At 43.7% G+C, this 19,380-nt stretch overlaps 1 protein-coding gene across 2 annotated transcripts in view; it reads left to right on the forward strand.

The window, feature by feature from the left end:
• Positions 1–2,857: 2,857 nt before the first annotated feature.
• Positions 2,858–19,380, forward strand: part of BCHE (butyrylcholinesterase) — a 49,494-nt gene continuing 32,971 nt past the window's right edge. Inside the window, exons 1-2 of one of the 2 annotated variants that reach the window (XM_038146015.1) lie at positions 2,858–3,009; positions 12,613–12,675. The gene's annotated coding sequence lies outside the window, so the exon portion shown is untranslated. The remainder of the gene's footprint in view (positions 3,010–12,612; positions 12,676–19,380) is intronic. The other variant, XM_038146017.1, reaches the window with a different exon arrangement.

Here is a 19,380-nt window from a genome sequence, read left to right on the forward strand (position 1 = left end):
TTTTTTCCCCATTTCAGCATGAAAAAGGCAATTTTAAATACAGCTAAATATTTGTAAACATGGGAAATGCCAGTTCTCACTCGGTGTAAATGATCCCAAGTCTATTCATTTTGATTTGAGCATGACTGTTTGCACTGGATATTTCAGTGTGTGGTAAATTACAGGACTTCACTCACTTTAATACCAGTTTTAATGATCAATAATGAGCTCAGGCAACAATAAATCAGTTTTTAGACTTTAGATACTGCTACAGTCTATGGTAGAAAACATTAAAAATACTTTTTGGCCCTTTCTGTCTTGATGTGATACTAATGCACAATGAATTGCAGATTAAGGAAACACTAGAGAGGGCTTTCCATGTCTCAGTGTAAATCAATAGATTTTATTACAGCAACCCACGTTTTGTACAGCTGCAACACCATAAATTTATGCCTGGAAAAAAAACCAAATCAACATGTCCTGCACTGCAGAAATCAGAGATGAGAAGCTGAATATTCAGTGTCAGTAGAATACTGCAGGAAAGGCAAGGACACAGCACCTGGAGGCAGAAGCAGGAGAGGAAGGAGCAGAAGCAGGGAAGAGGTGGCAGCTGTCCACAGGGCATTGCTGAGCCCTTGATTGGAACAGTCTGTTTAATTCTGCAGCCTGATTTCCAGGCTGATCCTGCAAACAGGAAATGTTCTGGAGAAGGAAGGTGGGATGCCTGGAAAAAATACTTTATGGAGAGAAAGTTAGGAAGCTGAGTGGATCTGGTTTATATGAGTGTGGTTTAGGGGATGAGTTCCTTGAAGTCAGGGAAGCACTGATGTGAGAAATCTTGCAATAATAAGTTATTAAAAGCAGTAATTCTTCTGATCCTTACACAAACTCTGAGAGCAGCACTGGCATCAGTGGAGCCCCACAACTCTGGGAGTCAAAGCTCCTGGGGGGGTTCTGTGCTGGCTTCTCCTCAATAAATTCAGTCACTGCTCTGATTTGCACTTGCCTGAAAAGATGTTCAGGATCAGAACCAATTCAGACTCGAATTAAATTCAGCCTTGGATATATGCACAAATTATAAATACCTGGAAAGAAACAGATTAAGGATTAAGGCTGGTTAAGTAAAGAATTAACTCAAAATTAAAGGGGAAACAATACATAAACCATGGACTGTAAAATGCCCTGACATTCCTGAAAACCAAGATTCTGTATTTCTATACACTTGTATTATGAACCTTAAAAGCATGAATGTGTTTTATTCCTTGCCAGGTTTGTTCCTCTACTTGGAAAACATTTATTCTTCTTCTTGTTTACACTGAATTTAGAATTAATGTGGCTGTTCTGGTTGAGCAAAAACAACCTTGACTTGTATGAGGCATCATTTTATCATGCCAAGATATCTCGTGTAAAAACATAACACGAGCAGAGTTCTCAGAATTAAGCTGGTTAATAATTACTATATAAACAGGTCAAGGATCAAGAGAGACAGTAAATTCTTGTGAAGTGTGTGTAGATTATATTTCCAAATTACAATACTGAAAGGCAGAGCTGTCTTAATGTGCGCAGAAAAAGTCAGACATCCAGAGGTGAAATATTGTGGTCTCAGGGAACATTTTTCACACATTAATAATCAAAATAAAAATGCCAGTAATTACTTACATAAAATAATGCACTGTTGGCATTAGTGAAGTATTTCTTAGATGCAATAATATTTACTGAAAAACTACATAATCCAAGCCACATTTCCTTATATACTGTAGAAATGAACAGAAATCACAACTGAGAGACTCCAGCTGGGTTTTCTGATGAGTTTTTCAGCTCAAACCCATTTCCCTGGCCCAGCTTTCCTCCCAGAGCCTCTCAGACCCTGCTCCCATCACCTTCCCTGAGATTTCCATAGGGGAGACTCCTTTGGGGTCCCTTTAGCTCTTTTATCTCCTCCAGCCTGGCTTTGAACATTTCCTGAGGGTCACCTCCCTCTTCTGCTTTGGCCATGGTCACCTTTGAACCTTTTAAAACATTTAATGTTCCATTTCATGGGACCAAGGGCATGATAACAAGCTCCTTGGGCTGGGAGTGGTTGTGGAAGCAGCTGGAGCCAGCCAAGGGTTCTCTCCTGCTCAACAACTAGGGTTGTTCTGAGTGGCCAAAATTCAGGACGAAATGAATGGCTCAGACTCAAGGTTTTGAAATTCAGATGGTAAATACACACAGGACTGGGAATACAAGCAGGTGGACACACAAGAGTGACAACACTGCAGATCTGGTGAGAACTGGACAGTGGACTTTCTTCAACTGGAATTGTTTTTCAGAATTTTTTATGGAGGTTTTCTATTCAATTAATTTGCTCACAAAAAATAGTATTTAAAAAAAAAAACAAATCCAAAACAACTGTTTTGTTGTTTTTTTATTCAGAAAATGAGAAGTGGAAAAGGAAGTCATTCAATGCTCCAGCAGCTCCCTGAGCTGATGTCCCACACTTGAACAGCCAAGCAATACCAGACATGAAAACTGAATAACTGAGTTATTCTAGATGTTAATGCTTCTTTATTTCTAATAAAAGCAACGGGGAATGTAAATTCCACTCAAATGACAAGTCAACCCCATGAGTTAAAACTCAAAATGGTTTTAAGAAACAATTAAATCAACATAAATGTACTTTTTTGGGACCTTGGAAAGGATTTCAAAACAAATATAAACCCCAGGTCCTATCACTAACTATAAAAATATGCAATACCAGGGAAAGGTCTCAGCAAAGTGGGAAAAGCACAGATGTGCAAACAGAGCTGAGCAGAAATGTGTGCGTGGCTCATTCACTTGTTTGCCAAAGTGTTGTTACTGCAGCGCCTTATTTACAGATAAAAAATAGCATATCCTCGCAGTCATGTGGTGCTGCTGGCCCCTGAACTTCCTGCTTATCTGACAGGTTAACCAGCAATTCTGGGCAGAAATAATCTGGCTACTTTGGTAGTCAGAGGAAACTCCTTTATTCAAAGAAAGAAGCGCCAGACGGGAAAGCCAGCTCTCAAGGTTGGTGCTTTTCTGCTTCCTTTTCAGACCCAAGAGTGCTGAAAGTGGGAGAGGTGGAAGTGCTGATGTGATCAAACAGGCAGGTTATGGTGAATAAGGAAAGCTCTGCTGTCCCCCTACATTCCTGGGTTAATTGGATGCCACTCCACAGCTCTGACATTGCAGTGGGTGCAGGAGGAGAGCAGCACAGCTGCAGGGGCCCTGTGGTGTCCTTTAGTCCCGATCTCTGCACTGTCCCCTCCTTGGTCCCATGGGGACTCACTGGGGCTGGCACCAGAGCAGCTGGAGGGTGTTCAGGGCTGCAGCCAGCCCCAGGGATCCTGGAAAACCATGGAATTGCACCCAGAGCCTGCAGCAGCTGCTGCACAGGACTGGCCCTGGCTTTGGGATTAAAGCAGGAAACTGGGGGAGGGTCCTCCTCTGAGGGAACCCTAAGAAGTACAATTAACTGATTGCTGATGGGAGGAAATGTCACGGTGTTGGTCCTTTCTAAAAGCAAAATAAATAATCATGGAAATATTTGGGTTGCAAGGGACCTTAAAGTTCATCTCTGCCATGGGCAGGGGTGACACCCACTGGAGTAGCTTGTACAGGAAATGCTCTGAAGAGTGGATAAGCACTGAAATAGACTGCAGTAATTTACAGCCATGTTTAAATACTGAGAAATCTCCCCTTAGACAGCCACAGAAAGGACATGCAAACACCTCTGTGTAATACTGAAGGATGCTGAGAGGCTCTACAAAATGTAGAGGTAGAGGGGATGCTTTGTACCCAGATTATGTGGGGTCACCCCATGCAAAGGGGAACAGTGTAGGAACAAGCAGAGCTGCAGGGGAGGAAGAGACATCAGCTAAATCTTGTGTGGTCAAAAAAAATCAATGTCAGCCTTAAAACTGCACAGGAATATTGGAGGGACAGTTAGCATTGGGTGGTACAAACCAACAAGATCATGAAACTGCACATATTCCTTTCTTTTTAAAGTGTTAGTAGGACATTAAGGTGGAACTGAAAAATTTATAAGTCTGTTGCCTGATCCCACTGGTGCGGGGTCCCACTCGAGAGGGGAGCAATCTTGTTCCCATCCTGAGGGGGGAAAATCCCTGGGCTGGTGCTGGCGAGACGCCAGAGGGATGAAGAGTGTCCCCTTTGTCACCCACTAATGTGACCTCTCAGCCCACCTTCTGCCCAGTCCCAGATGGACAGCTCCTGCTCACCAGGGTCAAAGGAGGTGACTTTGACACAGATAGTTCCAACAAGGCTTTTAATGCAGGTTCCAAGGTGTAGGAGGGATCAGGGTTACAGGAGAAGGATCAGCTCAACAGGGAGACAACCAAGCAGGAGGACACTGGGGAAAGAGTCCAACCCCTTGAGCGAGGGTCACAGAATCACAGAATAATGAGGTTGGAAGAGACCTCTAAGACCATCAAGTCCAACCTATGCCCTAACACCTCAACTAGGCTACAGCACCAAGCACCATGTCCAGTCTTTTTTTAAGCACATCCAGAGATGGTGATTCTACCACCTCTCTGGGAACACAATTCCGGTATTTTATTATTCTTTCAGTGAAAAATTTTTTCCTTACATCCAATCTGTACCTTCCCTGATGTAGCTTGATACTGTGTCCTCATGTTCTGTCACCTGCTGCCCGGTGGAAGAGACCAACCCCACCTGTCTGCAGCCTCCCTTCAGGAAGTTGTAGGGAGCAGTAAGGTCACCTCTCAGCCTCCTCTTCTCCAGGCTGAACAACCCCAGCTCCCTCAAACGTTCCTCATAGGGCTTGTGTTCCAAGCCCCTCACCAGCCTCGTTGCCCGCCTCTGGAAACGCTCAAGCATGTCAATGTCCTTCCTAAACTGAGGGGCCAGAACTGGACACAGCACTCAAGATGCGGCCTCAACAGCACCGAGTACATACAGGGGAAGAGTGACCTCTCTGCCCCACCCCTGCTGGTCAAGGGTGTGTATATATATATATATATACATATATATATATATATATATATATATATATATATATATGTGTGTGTGTGTGTGTGTGTGTGTGTATATATATATACACCCCCTTATATATGTAATATATATATTGCATATATATAATATATAATATTATCTATAATATATAATATTATATATTATATAATATATATGATATGTAATATATATTATATATACTGTATATATCTGTATATATATTACATATATATTACATATATATATGTGTGTGTGTGTATATATATGTATATGTATATGTATATGTATATATGGGCTAGGGTAGGAGGGGTTACAATACAAACAGTCCAATAGGGAAAGGGAACCCAATGAGAGGTGAGGGGGGGAGTGACTTTGGGTGGGTAACCAATGAACACTTGAGGCACTAAGAAAGTTCTAGAAGGAGGCAGGCACAACATTTGCTATTCTAATTTATATTACCATGCTCGCCACAAAGATTAATGGGAGATTACTGCTGAGGCTTAGATCACTGACTCCTCCCATGGCATCCTTGTGGTAAGTTTGCCACACACTGGGCGTTTTCCAATCACCAAAAATCCAGCCATAATCCCTGCGCTCTCAGCTGTGCTGTGGTTTCCTGCCCTCTGTTGATCCCACTCTCAGGTGTCTGTGCAGGTGTGTTACAAACACCAGGAGTGGAGCACTCTCCTCTGAGCTCGTCCTCTGCTCCTCCAGGGCACAGGAGGGGTGGGTGGCCAGAGGGTTGGTGCTTCAGGAGTGTTTTCCTTTGTGCTGTGGCCGTGCCACGAGAGCAGCAAAGCTCAGACACTGAGATTTGCCATCACTTCCAGCCTGCTCCTCACTTCTGCAGGAGAGGCTCTGAGATTTTAGGGCTGGGGAAGCTCCTTGGAGGCTCTTGGCAGATAACCTTTGGTCAGAGCTCACCAAGGCCCGGATGATACTGATGCCTCAGGATTTGAGCTTTTCTGTTTCCATCCATCTGTACCCCTGCAGTTCTTCAGTGTGTAACTCTGAGCTCCACCCCCAGTGTCAGCTGCTGCTTTCCCATTTTGGGCAGACACAGCAATTCCTCTCCAGGCCTGGCAGTCAAGGACACCTCACTGCCTCAGGCCCCAGAGATGGGAACAAAAGTGACCTGGGGGAGCAAACTGGGGGTCAGTGACTTCATTGCCTGCAGCTGGAATTGGAGGATGAACCCCCAAAATGCAAATGGGCCAAACTTATAAAAGCGTGCCCCCCTGAGCCGTGGTGCATTTTGGGTGCAGCCCCTGGGGGGCTTGGTCTGCCCTGAATGTACCTGAAGGGCTTCAGGCAATAGAACTGCTTTGTATTCCCTGAACTCTGTCTGCCCTCTGGTTTTAGGTAGTCCTGATAAAAGGCATTAACACCCCAGAGCTTTTGCAGTTAAAAATTCTAATTATTAATGTAACCTGCCTGATAGCCCTAAGAAGTGGCTCTTTCTTCTTCCCCAGCTTCCTCAGGACACAGAAACTGTGCTCAATTTTCCACTTTTCCCTTCCCTTTTCTCTCCCAGCTGACCCCCAGGGCACCTGCAGCAGCCAGGGCTGGCACAATTAATTAAGTTAATCATTACCTGCTGCAGCTGTGGGGTCGATGCTGCAGGTAACTCAGCTGATTAACACCTATGGTCCTGCGGTGCTGGTTCGTTAAATGTTTGCATTCTTCCTCCTGGGATTAATGCCATTTTATAGATCTGTGCTCAGGTTTTTGGATCCTGGAGAAGCCAGGCTGCTCCAGACCTCCTCATCTTCTCAATCTCTGCATAAACACTTTTCCAGAAGCAGCGCTCTTGTTTCACTGAGCAATAGCAGCAAATCATTGCATTTCTAAGAATTCTGAAAAGTAAAGTTCCCAGGCTTTCCCAGCTGTAAAACCCTCAGAAAGGCTTCTCTTCCCTTTCCTGCACTCGGGTTTCTCTGGCAGAAGTGTGGCTGTTACACAGCAATTTTCTTTCCATGTTTTTAAAGTGGCTGATTTTAATTTGGATGTATTTTCCCCTGCAAATCCTTTCAGTCAATATGGAATTACAGAAAGCATCTTTTTGAAGAGAAACTGTATCAGGAGAAGTTTCCACTGTGTGTGTGTATTTTACACAAACTATTTATTTTTTATGTCTTGGTGGCACTATCATTTATGATGACCTGTGCTCTACCAGACTGACCTCAAAGACATAAAATGAAAAAAATGCTGTAATATCACATTCCCCTTCCACATCAAGAGTGATGCTTTCAAATAAGGACAGGGTGGACAAAGTTTACTTGGATGATGGGAGGAAAGTAATTTTTTTTTCTTATCCACAAAAAGCTGAAAATAGGCTGGAGTGGCTTAGAAATGTATTTCCTTCATATAAGTGTAAAATGCATGTAGTGTACTTTACAATTTCCTCCCATTAAGAAAGGGAAGAAATTGTAAAATTTATAATGAAAAGAGATTTGTGTAGGTTTATCTGGAAAGGGCAGTAAAGTTTCCAATCATCAGTGACTGTCAAATGCTCTTCCATAAAGGAGCATCAAGACTTCCCAACTGCTAATCTTGAGCAGAAGGTGAATTCTTTGCATGTGCAACACAAAACCTGAAATAAAATGCAATTATTGGCTTCAGCTCTCCATTATTCTCAAAAGGGTAAAAGTACTGTGTGAGCTGGGAAAGCTCCCAAACACATTTTTAAAGAAATGAGGTGGTTTAGGTGTCCTCCACCAGGCAGCATTATTGATAATGCAAATGAAAATAGTCCAGAGTCCCACATATCAATTTTGATTTTCTGAGATCATGACTGCATCAACTGACAATTTAATTGTTAATTGAAATCAGATATTCAGTTTTGTTTTCTCTCAGAAAACAAAGCTGCCATGGTGCCTATGAAATAACACCTCCCAAAGAACTTTTTGGCTGGACTGACCACTAATCAGTTTAGGTTCTGAATAGTGAGCATTCATCGTATTCAGGATTTTTATCTTGCTTTATGTGCCCGGGATGTTTGAGTCAGGTTTCTCTGGCCCCTGTGCCCATGGCAGCCTGTCACCCTTTGGGACATGGCACAGCTGAAATGGTCAAAAAGCAGCAGAACCCTGTGTAAAACTTTTACACTTTTCAGAGCTCTTGCTGCCCTGAAGAGGTTCCTGTCTGCTCCTTCAGAACGTTTTCTATATTTTCTGTCTCATGACTGAAACAATTCAAAATCAAGAGGGTGTGCAATAACACCAAACATTTATTTGGGCATTATCTTTTTTTGCAATGAAACACATTAACCATTTTGGGATGGTTTGAAGAATATGCAGACACTTTTACTGAGTTGTTCAATTTTTTTTAACACCCAAACTTCCACGTCTGAATCCATTAATATCTCTATTGGTAGGCTCATAAATCTTTATCTGAATGAAAGTTCCTCCACTTTTTTTTCCAGTTGGCTCCATTTGCTGGCTTATTTCCATGCTGAACATCTGCACACATTCGTGGTATCACTGAAACCTTCGAGACAAAGTTTACTTTGGATTTAAAGAATCTTTTTGATGCCATTCATTCACACATAACAGCAACATTTCCACAGCACCAGCACCGTTCCCAAAATTTTTAAATATATATATACAAGGGAAAAATATGTTTTATCTACCTTGCAGAGCTTCAGACTGGCAGGATGTTTAAAAGAAAAAATGCCTTTGTTGTGATTTATGAGAAATCACAAGTAATACAGATTCCCTCCTCGGGATATTTCTAGTGAAGTGGAACCACATGGAGATTGAGCTCCCTCCTGGTGTGTCCTGACTGTCTTGTGGGTGCTGTTACAGTTTGGGGCACAGCAGCTCCGGAGCCTGAGCTAAAGCAAGCACGAGGATTTATTGCAGAAGAGAAGTGCAGAATATTTGCTGAGTAAGCCAGGACTTCTTGCATTATGCCAGGGATTTAAAGGGACAAAAAAATCCATCCCAGCAGCAAATCTTGGGGCACTCCACATTAACCTCTCTGTATGTCAAGAATTAGAAGTTTTTTCTTCTCCTTTGTTTTCCCTATCACACCAATGCATTTTAATCCATGGCAGAAAATTACCTTTTACCCTGCAGTTTTCAAATTTCCCTAATAGGCTTCAGGGACGGATTGGGTCAAAAACCTTCTAAAACCAGCAGTAGATGATCTCCTTCAGATTGCTTTTATTCTATGGACCTTCCTGATGGCGCTCAACAGATCTGTGGGGCAAGATTTTGAACAAGTCCAAAGGGAGGGTGAGGATTTTCCCCTCCTTCCCCACTTTGTAGATATTCTGGAGTTAAATATTCACATTTCTCAGCCCATCTGAGACTCTGAACTCGACATAGCAGCAGCTGCTTGTCGATAATTGAGACAGGAGGAGATCTGAGAATGTCCAACATATAATTACCCTCTTTGTGGAAGGACAGATTCACACCTCGGTGAAATAGATGGACAGGAGCTGCTGTGAATTTCAGTAGCTAAAAAACCTGGTTGTATCCTTTGGGAGACTATTTTAGGAGAGAAAACCAGTGTGCAGCACATAATCTACTACTGAAGTTGTGCTCTACAAGCCAGGACAGCCCCGGCTCCCACCTGGGAGCTGAATAACCTGAGTTGTGTTCCTTGTGTTCTAACAACTCCTGATCTGCTGTATTCCCACCGAGGTGCATGAAAGGAAAGGATTCTTCCTCCTTCTTCTTTTCAAGCTGGGCTAAAAGCTTTTTTCCTTGGAGTGCTTTGAGGGAAGGTAGGAGAAGGTGGGTGTTGATTCAGCTGAGGAGGAAAGCGCACAATGCTCCTCAGCACCAGGGAAAAAGTTCAAGGGTAGTTGGGGAAGAATCCTAAAATCTTTAGGAATGTTAAGAGAAGAATAAACAATCTGATGCTTAGTGATGTATATTCAATTAAATCATCTCCAAAAGTGACTCTCATTCATTTGCTCTAAATCTAAAGATTTGGGGTCCTAGTTTGGGTTTGTGTGGTGAGCTGGTCTTACCTGTCATGCCACAAACCCCTAAAACTGGTTTTATCCGATTACCTGTATTTCTGAGGGAAAGAATCAGGATCCAGCCATGAATTTGATTTTTCCTTTATCACATTGGAGGTGGTGGGTTCAAAAGCAAACCACAAGGAGGTTTTGCACGGCTCATGGCATTCTTCACATGGATCTGGCACCAGATGTTCTGGACTCGCAATGTTTACAAGGTTGCAAAAAGTGCTCAGATGAATTCAAGGAAGAAAAAACCTCTGGGTGGCAACAGGAGACAAAACCATCACCTTTTACTGAGAGGCAGGTTTTTGTTGGCTAGAAAGTTTCACTTGTGTAATTCTGTGCTTGGCTGCTCTTCTACTTCTGCAAACTTCCCCAACATTTGGAGAGAGTCCAGAGGAGGCACCAGGATGAGCAGAGGGATGGAGCAGCTCTGCTGGGGTAAAAGGCTGGAGAACTGGGGTTGTTCATCCTGGGAAAGAGAAGGCTCTGGGGAGACTTTACGTGGCCCCTTCTGAAGGAGGGCCTAAAATAAGGGTGGAAAGGGAATTTTTGTAAGGACATGGAGTGACAGGAAGAGGGGGGATGGCTTTAAACCAAGAGAGGACAGGTTTAGACAGGATATTGGGAAGGAATTGCTCCCTGTGAGGGTGGGCAGGCCCTGGCACAGGGTGCCCAGAGCAGCTGTGGCTGCCCCTGGATCCCTGGCAGTGCCCAAGGCCAGGCTGGACACTGGGGCTTGGAGCAGCCTGGGACAGTGGAAGGTGTCCCTGCCATAGCATGGGTGGCACTGGATGGGCTTTCAGGTCCCTTGCAACCCAAACCATCCTGTAATTTTATAATTTGTTGATTTACCTTTGTTCAAATTCTGCATGGCCATTCTTCAATATTCTTTATTTAACAAAAACTGTGATTCCTCCTCTGCACTTAGCGCATCTCCTTAGTCAGAGTGGGGAAGTAACTCTGGGTCACTCCACAGCCTGAGGTGCTCAGTCCTGTAGGAACAAATCTGCTCAGTTTAGCTATGGTGTACTTAGAAAATGTACAATGGGAAACCTGAAAAGATTGATTTTGTTTAGAAGTTTGCAAGAAAAATAAATAGGTTGGGCATAAACTATCAAAAAAACCTGCCAATTTTTGGGTGAGCTGTGCATTGTTTGCATCCTAGGGTTATACTGATGGCTGATTTTTTTTTTAATTTTATTTTATTTTTATTGTTTCATTCTCTGAAACAATAAAATAATACTTTTGATTTTTCTGTTCATTTTTATTCCTTTTTCCTACCCGAATTTCCTGGCCAGCAAATACTGATGGTGGCTTTCAAAGTGAGCCAAAACTGGGGGGAAAAATACTGAGCTGTGTAATCACGAGTGAAAATGAGTCTGAGGGAAGTGGTTTTCCAGGATTTCAGGGTCTTCCCAGACAAACTGCAGCCAGGAGCTGAGCACAGCTCTGTGGTGATGTGCATTGCTTAAGGGCAACAGCACAGCCTGGTGGTTTCTGGTTATTCCAATGCATCAGGATCTGCACAGGAATTTCCCTTCCCCAAAACCCAGCTCGTTGCCTGCTCAGACCTGAAGCCTGTTTTCATTAATTCATTTGTAAGGTTCTGTTTTACCCGAGGTTTTCAGAATCAATAGAAAACAGCAGACTGCAAGGGCATATGCAAAAAAGATGAAGTAACAGGTCCTTCCCAACATCCCTAATTCTGAAACCTCAGGGTGCTGGATATGTCTGAATTTTGCTTTCAAGGCAATAACTAGAGGGATATAACTGAGAAAAAAAATCTTGCAATATGTACTATGCAAAGTTTGAGGAAAAAAAAAAAACAAAAAAAAGGACAAAAGGAAAGTGTGAGCAGAAAAAATTGGAAGTTTGCCTTGCTTCTTCTATTATGAGAAAGCCAAGCAAGGTATATAATGCATTTACATAGAATGAATATTCAGACACCAATAATAATATTTATTCTCTTTCTTGTGTGTCTTCAGGGTAAGTGGCGTTGGTCAGAGTGTAACTTCTGAGGTGGCAGTGAAATGAAACGGGTGGCAAATTGCTCAGAGAGAATCTTCAAATAAAATTAATTCCATTTTGTGTTTTGCTTGGTTGTGAAGCACAGGCTGTGTGATTGCCAGCAATGCAGATGTGGGTGCTGAACAAAACATCTTGCAAACTACATGTTCAGTTCATTTTCTGATCATGTAGGATGGGACAAAAGCCACTGACTGTGACCAGAGAGGGGTTTCCACTCCAGTGCTGGTGCTGCTCCTGCTCCTGACACTGGGCAGGGCTTTTTGGAATAATAGTTATAGAATGGTTTGGGTTTGAAGGCACCTTTAATTTCACCCAGTTCCACCCCTGCCATGGGCAGGGACACCTTCCACCACCCCAGGTTGCTCCAAACGCCATCCAGCCTGGCCCTGGGCACTTCCAGAGACTGGGAGTCCCTGAGTTAAGCTCAGTCCTGCTTAACTTGATACAAAGAACCTTTGATTTCACCTGTGTGGCTTTGGAGCTGAGAGCAAAGGGATTTTCAAAGCCACCGGAGGACTGAAGTGCTTTGGGGCAGAAAGCTCCTTGTTTTTATGCAGTGAATATTCCTATTAGGATTGTCTCCACACGGGAATGCTGAGGTGTCTCATTGCTTCCTCTCTGTCCTTTAGCCCAGTCCGTGGCTGAGGAATGACTCACAATCACTCTCAAGAAAGCACTGGAGTCCACTGCAGGTGTGTGTGATTCATGCATTTAAACTGACTCTAAAGCTTTCTCTTTTCTCTTACGTTATTGTGACCCAATGTGTATGAATTCTGCTGAAATTCATGAAAATACTTGTTATTCTGCTTTGGTTTATTACAGAAGAAACACATTGTTACGTAACTAGGACAAAATACTCTGAACAGCAGCGAGGGTATTTCTGAAAAATTGTACAAAGAGCTTTGGAAAAGTGTAGGATGGGGGGAAGGAAAGAAAGGAAGGAAAGGAAGGAAGGAAGGAAGGAAGGAAGGAAGGAAGGAAGGAAGGAAGGAAGGAAGGAAGGAAGGAAGGAAGGAAGGAAGGAAAGAAGGAAGGAAAGAAGGAAGGAAAGAAGGAAGGAAAGAAGGAAATTCTTTTCCTTGAGTGCTGAAGTAGAGGACAAAATGATCAAAGACCAAATGCTGCTGTTCACAACCTTTCCCTGTATCCCACTGAGGCACGGGGAGATGATGCAGTTCCTGAATCCCTGTGGAGCAGCCATGGGAAGGATGTTGAGCTGTGCCTCAGCTAACCATAACCATGGACAGAAACCCGTTCCCTGAGATGGAAGCTGTCCCAGCTTCCCACACATCCTGCTTCAGACTGGGGAAACCAGAGTATTTTTCAGATGTCTAAAAATCCTTGGCAAGCACAGGGATGTCAGGTCTCCCTGCCTGACGTGCTTTGATCACTCTATAATCATTACCCATCAGCTCAGACACTGATTTGTGCTTTGCTCGGGAGCAGCAGACAGTGTTGATGCCTGGATGGAGAAGCTCAGATCAGCTGGGTTGAGCTGACATCTCCTCCTGCCATGGGTGCTGGGTAATGCCTGGAGCAGCACTGACAGGGTTAATTCTCTACTCTCCTTCCCCTGCTGTTTCACAAAGTTATTCCATATTTTCACGTTAGCACAAAGGATTGTCAGGAATCATTTAATGTACTACCAGGGACATCTTCCTATCATGGAATCACTACGGTTGGAAAAACCCTTCAAGATGCTCGAGTCCAACCCTTCCTGTTGCCACATTTTGTCACAGTGGAAGCTGGCTTGTACTGAGCATTAATCTGGTTATAAAAAAGAAATCCATAAACCAACCCCTGGGCTGACTGACAGGGGCTTCACCCAAAAACACCCTTCCCAAGGTGCAGAGATTTCACTGTCCCAGGACCTGGGGGGTGTAAAGATCAGACCAATGAGCTGTCTGAACCCGGGAGGTTTGAATTGCCTATAAAAGTGAGCTCTGAACAATCAAACGTGCTGTTTGCTGGTGACCAGCAGAGGTTTGTTGGGGGTCCTGACCCCAACACTCAGCTGCTGTGGTGACACGTGGTGACATGTGGTGATGAAGAACCGCCCAAGAATTGCCCTGTGGGCAGAGAGGACAGAGACACAGGGCAGTGTTGGAGCCCAGGACGTCTCTCTGACGTTCCTGGATGATCCAAGCCCTGGCCAGGGGGGTCGGAGACCCTGGCCTGCAGCTAGAGACCCCTGTGGCTTTGAGTTTGACCCATTGAGGTTGCCCAGAAAAATGGCATTGTCCGCGTAGCACAGCTACCTCTCGGCAGAAGGAGCAGGCCACCCTCCCACCCGTGGCTCCCTGCCTCTGGGCAGTGAAGAGGCAAACAAAAAAAATCTAACAGCTCCAGGCAAAGCAGTGCCAACAAAAGCAACGCCAGGTTCCTGCCCCTCAAACCTCAACAAAGCTTCACAGCCTCTGCAGCCTCAACAATACAAAGGGTCTCGTGTTCCACTGACTTTAATAAACTCATAACATGTGCTAAGGGTAAAACTGTAGAAAGGGTGTCACACAAAGGTTACAAATATACACAGCTGTTTACTAAATATGCCCGAGAATTCGTAGTACAATATTTATTACTGTTGTTTGTGGAATCAAAATTAACAAGTCTCTGATAGCTGATTCTGTTACAGTTACCAAGAAAGTATTATGTTTCTGTCTCAAGTATGGGCCACCGTGTATTAAAAATATCCTAGAATGTATGTTAGTAAGTTTGTTCATAATAATATCATTATTACTTGCAATGCTACTAGATCAACCTAGAAAACTCAAAGAATTTTTTTGTTCTAACATTCTAGATCTGTTAAGGCATACACGCACATTAATTTAGTAATGTCATAAGCAAATTCCAGTTGCAAAGTCTTTTCAACTGAGAATTTGCCACCTGTCATCATTTTAAAAACTAAAGTCACCTATTGAAGTCAAGAACAAATTTCTAACTACTAACAAAAGGAATAGAAGTATATTGCTTGCACTGTTACCACAATAACTGAAAGATTAAAATGCCTATATTTCTTTCATTATTCATAAGTTGTTCATGTTATTTTTTTTTTTGTTCCCAAGTGCCACACCCACACATTTTTTGAACTTTTCAGAGATAGTTCCATTTCCTTTCACCCTTTCACTGAGGAAATTTTCCCTGTTATCCAGTCAAACCTCTCCTGGGCCATTGGAGGCCGTTCCCTCTGGTCCTGTCATTCTCACCTGACAGACAAGACCCACCTGGCTGTGACCCCCTTTCAGGTACTTGTAGAGAGCAAAATGTTGACAAATTAATGTCAAACACCCACTAAAAAACAATCCCAGTTTTCCTGCTGGGATAAAGGAAAATTCTCCTTTTTCCATGCTAAATTGAGGGATGATAGAGAGGGTCTGCACTGTGTTTGCCCCCAAAGTGGAAGCTGCTTTCAGTACACACCAAAGTGAATCATTCTTTACCCACACGAGTACAAATTCTGTCCTACAAATTCACTGTGTTCCCATATTTGTCCACCAAATTGTGTTCTCACTGCTGTAAATTTTGTATTAAATTATTTAGGTCAGCTGAAATTTGGAAAGCAACAAAACGAGCACCATTTTTTGCCTCATTTACATGTCTGTGGTTGCTGTAACACAGTTTGCTTCCTAAATTAAAGTGATGCAAGCAGTCTGCCAAGGAAATGCACGGCAATATTTTTTGGTTATATTTTTGAAAAGCTGGTTGTAACTCTCAGTCATTAACCCAAAAATAGGTGGACACGTGGAGAGTAAAAATTCTGATTTCTTCCAGCATGCACTCGATCTGTGGAAGCTCTGGTTTGAAGTTTCATAATTTTCTGCAAATGAAGAGCATTTTGAGTCTTTGCTTAATGGTTTAAGCATTTTGATATCCGTGATCCTGTGATTAAGGCCTGCCTAATTTCAGGTATTGTCAGGATCCAGAGGATCACATTAAAAGCCATTAATAGCTCCGTGCTGTGCTCTGACATGATGCAATCCAGCAGCTGCCCCGTGGAGAAGCACTCCAGGCATCGTGTCAAAGGGACACAATGCTAATAACTGGGTTAGGATGGGTTTATTTCATCCTGATGGTGCCAGAGCCCTTCCTGTGCCTTTGGACAGACTCCTCCTCAAGGCCTGCCCTCATCCCACCTCTTGTTTTCACTGCTGCTGAGATTCCAGCTCCTGCCAAAAACTCCAGACCCCATTTCTGGCTGGCTCTGTCCCAGGCAAACACCTCTCAGTTCCTCAGTGCTTCCCACAAACATTTCCACACAACTCTGTCAGCTCCTACTGCCTGACATCCCTCTGGGGATACCCTGTGTGGGCTGGCAGAAGTTGCTTTGTGGGTTTCCCTGGGTGGGTCCCACCTTTCTGCTCCCACCAGATGCCACTTGTCATAAATGGAAAGGTTTTTTCCACTGCAGCTGCTCCTAGCTAAGTGTCCTTGCATAAATCCAGCCGTGGAGTGACCCAGCACAGCTTTCCGAGCAAAAGGTTCTGGTGGTGTTAGCACTGCAGGCCTTCTGCTTTCTTTTTATTTATCTATATATATTTTAATTTGTCTTTTTTTTTCTCCCGCTCTGGAGAGCCTCTGTGCTGATCCCAAAGGCTGAGTCCCCATTTCTCGGGCAGCAGATGCTCAGCACAAACTCAATTCCCCCTGCCCAGGCACCCATCATGGTAACACCTGTCTCAGCACTAGCTGAAAATCATTTGCCTGGTGACACTCTGGGACCACCTAAGCCCAGAGGGACAATGATTTGGGAAGCATAGAAAGAGCTGGATCCATTCACTTACATCCCCTTTGGTCAAAATCTTGTTTCCTGACTGTTCTGGTTTAATTATCCCAGCAACATTTGATAAATTTTATTCCTTACCCATCTTCTCTGGAATAGCTTCAAGGTTTCTCTGTAAAACAGTCAGTTTCAGGCCCTTTCCTATCTCATCCACCAATACCTAATTCTTGCACAGATTTTTATTGATTGCTTTTCTTGGTGCTATTTTATTTTGCTGTTTTACGGCTGCTGTTAACATTTACTAGAGGAATTAATTTACACTGTGTGGAAGGACATCATTGCAGATATTTTGGCAACATGAATTGTGACTAAAATTTGGGGCGGGGGGTAGGGAGTAAAAGGAGGAGGAGAGGAAAGGCAGCAAAGGAGGGTGAGCAGATTGTTTTTTCCCTTTTCAGTGGTTAAATCCTAACCACTGGTAAATGGCCTTTCAGTGGGGAGGGCAGCTCATTTGTGATACAGGTACAAATGGGCTCAATCAGGGAAACAACCCCACAGGCACTTCGAATTCTTTGTGTGACATTCAAAATCTCCGATGTTTTCAGCAGCTGATGATGGGATTTGCCCTTTTTTTTTCCTTTTCCTTTTGCGTGAACACGAAAATTAAAATCACTTGAATGCTTTCACCGAGCGAGTCCTCGCCATCGTGCTTTATTCCTCCAGGGGCTCTGGGAAATAGACTGAGAGTCTTTGCCAGCCTTAATGATGCTGTGATTGTGTTTTATGGAAGCTGAGGGAAGGCAGTCCATGTGAAACTCAGCAGCACCCACCTTCCCACCTGTGGGCTTTCTCCAGCATGAGAGAGTTGTAGCTTTGGCAAAAATGAAGGCACAGGGGTTTGTGCCATGAGGTTCCATCTGTGCTTTCCAAATCCATTTCCAGACAGAATCCTCACTGCAGCCCTCGTTGGGGTTGATTATTGTGCACACAAGATTCACAGCTGTGCTGGTGGCTCCAACAAGAAGCACTGGCAGTTCCTGGGCAGGCTGATCCCAAGTGGTTTTCCTTCCCCCAGGGGTGGCTGCCAGCCAAGGAGCCCAGGAATATTCTGCATAACCATCTTTTGGTTATTGCCTGTAGTGACTTTTAGAAAATGCAGCCTCTGAATCCCAAGGGCTGACTTCTGTTTACTGTGGGGAATGGATGGAAATTATGCTTTTAGTCAAGATTGCCATCAAAAGGTCCTCATTTTTGGTGATATATTGAGAGAAAATCTAGAAAACTGCAGCTATAACAGTGGGGTATTTAAAACAAACCAAAAAGGATGGTGGTGTCCCTAAGTTCTGGGTGTCTGAATGCAATCCAGTATTTTCTTATGATCTTGGGCACATCTTTCAATTTCCCAGGCTCCTTGGTCTAACAACTTAAACAGAAAGTTTTTCAGGCCCTGGACTCTCTTCATGCATTTTGTACTGAACCTGCCTCCAGGCAAAAGGGAGAAAATGAGCAGAGAATCAGAACATTCCTGCAGCCACTAAAACTCCTCTCCCCAGCTGAGGTCCGCGAGCTCCGCCAGGTTCTCCAGCCCTGCACTGAAGTTTTCCCTTCCTGTTTTGACCTCTTGCAACTCCTGCTAAGGGAAAGTATGCTGCAGGATCATTTTTGGAGTTGAAATGCTCTGACATGACAGAGGGCAAGGGATTGGAAAAGTTGGTGTTTTAGGCTTGTACAGTTTCCATCGTGCGAACAAAAGTGTGAGGAAGGAAAGAGAAGTTTATGGGATGTTTGAACCATCAGGGATCTGCATAGGGCAGGATGATCATGAGTAGAATGTGCTGTTATTAAAGATAATTCTAACTCCTCTATAATAAAATATTTCCTAATAGTTTTACATGAATAAGCTTTGGAACCAATGCGGCCTCAATATTTCCATCTGTGCCCTCAAAATCCATACTGAGCATCGTATTTTACACATCAACTTACCTTTCACTTGATGTTATGTACTTCATATATAAACATACAGCAGCACCTGAGGGAGTCTCCTGTATTTTAGCAGGAAGCCACCTGTTCTGCCAGGGCTGTTTTTTCAAGCAGATGGCCCCATGATGGATTATCTGCTCCTCGCCCACCGCGGCGTCTTCCCGAACCATTTGCACAGATGTTTATAATGAGTTTTTCCTGCTTACACAACACTTGCCCATCCACAGGACAAAGTGGCTCTCTGCTGAAAAGCCACCCAGCCTGAGAAGTTTGTTTCTGTGCTGGGGAAGAGCTTTCCCAAGCCTATTCCAAATGGGATCTGGGCATGACCCTTTGAAAGAGGTTGGCAGGTGGTGCCCCAGTGGTAACAAAATAAGCACAAACCTCTTCCTCTTCAGGCTCATCTGTTACACCCAAAGTTATATTTCTTTCATGAAACAGAAAAGCCAAAAAGATCAAATCTGCTGGGAGTTATAGAAAACAAAGGGAAAATGGCTCTGGAATATTTTTTTGGAACGATGAGGAAAAATAAAGTGTGTGCTGATGCTGACCAACACGTCACAGAGTCATTTAGGCTGGAAAAGCCCTGTAAAATCAAGTCAAATCCCAAACCCAGCATTGCCAAGCCCACCACTAAACCATTCCCAAGTGCCACATCCACACATCTTTTAATCCCTCCATCCCCACTGTTTTCCTCCTG

Source organism: Motacilla alba, chromosome 9, assembly GCF_015832195.1.
Source record: "Motacilla alba alba isolate MOTALB_02 chromosome 9, Motacilla_alba_V1.0_pri, whole genome shotgun sequence".
In the NCBI taxonomy this organism is placed as follows: Eukaryota; Metazoa; Chordata; class Aves; order Passeriformes; family Motacillidae; genus Motacilla; species Motacilla alba.